Source organism: Aptenodytes patagonicus, chromosome 11 (assembly GCF_965638725.1).
Source record: "Aptenodytes patagonicus chromosome 11, bAptPat1.pri.cur, whole genome shotgun sequence".
Classification (NCBI taxonomy): Eukaryota; Metazoa; Chordata; class Aves; order Sphenisciformes; family Spheniscidae; genus Aptenodytes; species Aptenodytes patagonicus.
Genome location: NC_134959.1, coordinates 8758900 through 8764899, shown reverse-complemented (window position 1 = coordinate 8764899; position 6000 = coordinate 8758900). Strand labels below are relative to the sequence as shown.

The following is a 6000-nucleotide window of genomic DNA, read 5'->3' as shown; positions in this document are numbered from 1 at the left end:
TATATAGAGGAATATTAGGGTCCGCTTTCTGTAATCCTAGATAGATCTTCAACAATGTAGTCATCTTATTTTTTGCTTAAGTTTAAAAGGTTTTCAGATTATATGAATGAGTTTATTTTTAAATGGCTGGTCATCTTAAAGTTGAGCAATGAACCAGCTTTAATAATACAGAACCACACTGAATGCTCATCTTAAACACAACGTAATACTGGTCAAGGAACGTTGGAGAAAGAGGATGGAACTGAGTGCATTTAAGCACTTAAGATTCCACAACGGGAGTAGTTAAGCGTTGAATCAGTCCTCCATTTTAAGAGTCATCATCTGTACCTGACCATGTCTACACCTTGTGCTCCTAGCACAATACTGACCCCTTCTCTATTGGTAAACATTAAACTTGTGAAAAAATATAGGTGGTGGTAACGTTTAGAGCTATGATGTATGTAATTATTACATATAAAACATTTAATCTGCTAATAGATAATAGATGCAGCATACAAAGGAAGAAAACTCATAAACTCAATGGATAAAGCAGGTGGGCAAAGGGGTCGCTTTGATCTCTCCCGTGGCGCTGGCCATGGTGTTCCTTAGCCCTCTGCAGGGACACTTTGCTGTCGGCCCTGCCTGGACCAGTGCTGAGCCCTCGGAAGGGATGAGCAACCTTCAGCTCTTTAAAGTCAAAGGCAGGTGACTACTCAATGCTTAGGGTCCTTTTTGCCTCTTTCGGCACTTCACGAGCTGGGGCTGTGCAGGATACCAGCACTGTCAGTCACAAAGGGGATCTGGAAACTGGGTGATGGTCAACAACTTACTGTACCGCAGTTGCCCTTCAGCCATCGCTTGCTGTGTGGGGGTCTTGGCTGTGTTCTGCATTTAGGCTGGTTCAGGCTCCTTCTTATAATTTGATTGCTACCCTTGGCTTTAAAACAGTCCAGGAGAAAATGTAAATGCCTGCCGTTCTTTGGGATTTGTTTGAAAAAATGGTTTTTAAAGGATGCTCTCCCTGTCCCCGGAGCATCCGCCTGTCTCTCCCGCACCCGCACCGTCTGTCACGGAGATGAACAACTGCCGCTCCCGCCCGCTCCTTACCCCTCCGCAGCCCTCTCCGGGGTCTTGCCTCCTCCCGCCGCCCTCCCCGCGCCGCATCCCCCGATCCCGACCCGCCGTGCCCGCAGCCCGGCCGCTGCCCTTCTCCCGGCGGCCCCGGCCTCCCCTTCGTGGTGGGCATCGTCTCAGAGGACGGGGGACTCCTCGCCCGCCGCCTCCCGCGCCCTCTGCCCCCGCGGCGCTTTGCCGCCGCTCTTCCTCCCTCCCGCCGCCCGTCTGCCGGCGCTCCGGGCACGTCCCAGTCCCGCCGTGGTGCTCCGCCGCCCCGGCGGGCGCCTCCCCGGTGGCCCTGCTGCTCAGAGCCCGGCCTCCCCGCTCCCTCGGCGGGTGCCGCCTCGGCGCCCGCCCCCGCGCCCTTCCCGCCCGGCCTGAGGGAAATGCCCCGGCTCGGAGTTGGCGGTGCGGGCGCCCGCCACGGCTCCGGGGAACGAGTGGCTCCGCGGTTTGTGGAAAAGTTGTGTGCTTACCGGGTTAAAGGCGGGGTGGGGGGGTTCGAAGGAGAGGAGGGGGGGGAAAACCACCACCCAAAACTGCTTACATGAATTTCCAAGCGCTAGACCTGCCTCCGAGATCAGCCCAATAAGAGCTGTCAGGGGAGGCTCCCAGCGCACTTTTCCACATCACTTCACAGTTACATTTGGCAGGCAGGCACGTTGGAGCGCTCAGACCCGGAATTAGTGGATTTATTTGGAATATCCCTGCTTTCCTGGAGACGTGCTGCTGCCGCTGGCTTGTGTAAAGGGAGAAATTAGTAACTGCACTTTAGCATGCAGGCACAGAAAGCCGAGAAGCGAAGTAACCAGCATCTCCTCCAGCATCAGCAGCCTCAAAAAGCATGAAAAGAAAATCTGGAGAATCCTGCCTGTTCGCAGGGACTGGCTAATGCTTTTTTACCTCACCCTTTCAATCCGTGCGTGAAGTGGCTGTCAGCAAACGGTTTCCTTGGTCCTTGAAAGAGTGAGTATTCGTTTTATTAATATTATTTATGTCTCGCTGGCAGAGGGCTGTCTCTCTGTAGATTTCTTTTTTGACTTAGTGTCTGTCTGTGTTCTTGCAAGGTGCACTGTGCGAGTGCCTTCCTCGTTAATAGGGACGGTATTAGGCTGAACTGTAGTGGCTCATTTAAGTCGGATGTTTTGAGATTCCTGATAATGGAAATGCCATGGGATGCTAGTTAGGATTTTTTTTATTCCCTTAGGAGGAGGAGTGGTGGTGGTGTGGCTATTTCTCCTTCTGTTTTGTTTTTTGGGGTGATTTTTTTTTTTTCTTCCCTTCTCCCCCCCCTGCTTTAAAGGATCAGGAGGATCACAGAGGGTTGCTTCCAAGGCTGGAGAACCTGTTTCTTCTCCTTGTTTTCTTATTTATTACAATAAATCTCTGGGCTATTTCACTGTGTTGAATAGATGCAGGGCTGCATTCATGCATTGAAATAGATTGCAGTTTTCGTGCTGAGAATAAAAATCACCCACCAGCCAGATATGTAAATGAGGGAGGAGGAGGCTGGAAGAACCATGAGGGGGGGAATTCCCCCTGATTTGTCACCACCTTCCCTCCCCCCAAAGCTTTGCACCCCCTAGATAAATGAATAAGAATGGTATGATAGCTTCCTTTCCTACTTTCAGAGAGGAAAGCATCCCAGAAATACTGTTCTTCCTCTTAAAAGCTGAGATGGGAATGAATTTTTAGCCATAACTAGCCAGGAGTCATCCCTGTCCTACAAGTTGTTTTCCTTCCCTTTCTTTGGTTGACCAAACAGATAATGCACCCAGCTGAAACTTTGGAGAGGGAGAAAGCCCCTTAGCTCCAGTCGCTTGTTAGTTGCATCACTGCCAAGGCTCCCAGAGAAGAATGCAGGAGTCTGTCAACCCCTGAAGCTGGCTGTTCCACTAAACACTTCATCTTTTCTTTGAGGAAGACAGAGGAGTAACACGTCCTTCTATTCTGCTTGGCTACAGTATCTGCTGGGTAGCAGCATCCCAATCGGGAGCCCCAAGCTGTCAGACAGCATCCCTGCCAGACAGTATCAGACCTGTGTACGGTGCCTGGCTGGGGAGCCTGGGAGGCACTGCAAAGCTTCAGCACAGAAAGCCTATGGCAGTTTCTATGTGGATATTATAGAAAAGATTAATTCAAATCCTTATTTAGGCACTGCCTACCGCTATGAAGGTGACACCACTTAACATAGGCAGGAATTCCTTTGTGGTTCGTTGCTGTTCAGTCATGTCTTGAATCTGTCTCAATTCAAACAGTTTGTGTTTAGTACCAGACTAAATAGAGTGGAATCAATCCAACCTGGCACATAACGGCGTTACACAAACCTGCTCATGTTGCCAACAGGTATCAAACTCTGTACCCTCACTTCTCCCTCCCTCTTCCTCTCTTTCAGACAGGCACAAACACACGCGCTCTGTTTCATGCAAATGATTCTATCTTTCTTTCCTCTGAAAGTAGGAATAAATACTCGTACAACTTTCATAAAGGCTGATACTTCTAAACAGCCAACTTGATCACATAAACAGCTCGCCATTTGTGTCTCTGGTGGGTATCACAGCCAGATGTTTTTTGGGGGGTGCTGATCGTAAGAAATCAAATAATATTAACTGTTTGGTTTCAAATCTACCACATTAGTGCTTAATAGAAGGGAAGCTAACAGCTGCTCACTTCAGTTTCAATTAAGGAATAGAGCTGATAACTACCAAAGCTATAGATAAAGAATCCTCTTAACTTCACTGGTCCTCTTTTGGAAATTCTTCAAGAGTTTCTCTGCAATAAGGATAAAGAGCAACATGCAGTACTTTTGTATGAATGATATTCCTTCTCTACGTTCAATACCAGACTGTTATGAACAAGGAGAGACTTCACAATAGGCTTCTCAGTAAATATAAGTAAATAATAAATACATTCGGAAGACTGAAAAATTACCCTAGTGTACATTTTACCTGTCTTAAATAAAATGATGAAGCAGCTAGAAGAAGTTAGTATTTTGCATACCTGTGAAATTGTCAAATTTCACACCCATAAAATGCGATAACATCAAAACCCAAAAGCTCTCTGTAGTGTCGCCTCCCAGCCTAATTGTATGAATGTTTGCGACAGAAAAACCCTAGGAAGGGAAGTGATTATTATGTGATATTCTAGTCTAAGGTTTTCATCTATTCAGCCTTACTGTTCTACCTTACTGCATACAGAATGAGCACAGCTTTCTGCTAGCTTCCTCCTAGGCTTGCTATTTATTAACTCTCCCTTCTTTTTTTACAACTTGCATTCCGGCTATAAAGAACTTTGATTTCCGTGCCTAGTTGTAAGCTGAGGGCCTTCAGTGTCTTCAGAGATGGAACTATTTCATGAAAGTTGGTTCTTAAGATATACAGGTGAGCAATTTGTTAACTGAGCAGGCTGCTAGCTAAGAAACTAACTTTGGACATTTTCTTCAATATTAAAAAAAATCAATAAGAAGTACATGTGCCTGCTTAATAAATGCGGCTGGTTTTAATAAGAAGTATCCCTGTATAGAACTTCTACTAATTTACATCTTTGATTTAAACAAACAAACAAAAAAGTTTTCATCTCTGTGAGATGAAGTAGAATCCTCCTTAGACAAAGTCGCTCAGTGCTTTTTCAATATACTTTAATTATTCCCATCAGCTCCTGCTACTGAAGTCCAAAACAGAGTTGTAAAGTGGGAAGTAGTCTCACAATCAGATTTAAATTCACTTTCTTTGTCATTCTTAATCTTCAAAATTTTTCCAATAATATTGCACCTTTACCAAATAAATTAATGGATCCTTGGACACTTTATTTGTATCACTGTTAACATACGCTGCATCGTCTTCTCTAGAAAAAATATACTTGTACTCCCTTTTTCAGGATATAGAACTGTTACAAAAAAGAACACACAATCAGCCATGAATATGGATTTAGGTCTATTACCCCTTGAAGTACTTCCTGAATTTTCTTTCTATTTCTTCTCGCACAGTTGCGGATTTCATCTTTTAAAATCTTCATTTCGGAAGACCTAAGTGCCCTACAGACTTTAGCTGGGACTTTTTCAGCCACTTACTGAAATTAGGGGCCTGGAACCCACCCACTTGACCCTTGATACATACAGATAATTTCATTTCCAAAAATTGAGAGACTTTCAAGGGGAAAAAATACTGACCTCTAAATTTATGAACAAGAAGGAGATGTGAACGTGTACTTCAAGCTCTTGGTGCTGCATGTCTCTAAGTGATGATTATGCATACTCTGTAGCAGAAAGCAACTGCTCATGCTACATAGTATGAACAGGTATTTTTATAGCATATCCAATAACCATAGATATTGTATATCTTAGAAGTATTCCTTTTCTATTCTGTTTTCCATTTTGATATTATTAGAGCCTGACCTTTTGGATATACTATTAATACTGACAATTGTGTGCTTACAGTATACACTATAGTTCTATCATAAGAGTCTTTCAACTATGAGTTTAAGGTAATACAAACTAAATTCTTTCAGTGGGAGGGAAATGCTAAGGCATTTTGAGCTTGGAACATTTTAAGCATCATCACTACCATAAGATCGCATCAATAGAATTAAATTAGATGATGGAAACTCGACATTTTTCTTAGTGTTGTTGCCATAGAAAAGGTATCTCACTTCATAGATTTCTGAACATAACTATTTGAGCAGTAGATAGAAATAGAACAAAATAAGGTCCAATTCAGTCTGAGAGTTCAAATGTGTATATATATATTTTTTTTTTTTTCCCCTCAGATAGACCCCTTTGTTCTAGAATCTCTTCAGCACGTTTCTCATTTTGTCAACCAAGCAAGTAACATCAACACAGTGACATTTCAACTATATTAATAAAATTTTGTTCCCAAAAAACATTGGATACTGATGATATCTGAAGTG

The 6000-nt window shown here is 44.0% G+C and overlaps 1 protein-coding gene across 1 annotated transcript in view; it reads left to right on the top strand.

Annotated features, from left to right (window-relative positions):
* The first annotated feature begins 1722 nt into the window (after positions 1-1722).
* CDH8 (cadherin 8) overlaps positions 1723-6000 on the top strand; it is a 153909-nt gene continuing 149631 nt past the window's right edge. Inside the window, exon 1 of the mRNA XM_076349088.1 lies at positions 1723-2061. The gene's annotated coding sequence lies outside the window, so the exon portion shown is untranslated. The remainder of the gene's footprint in view (positions 2062-6000) is intronic.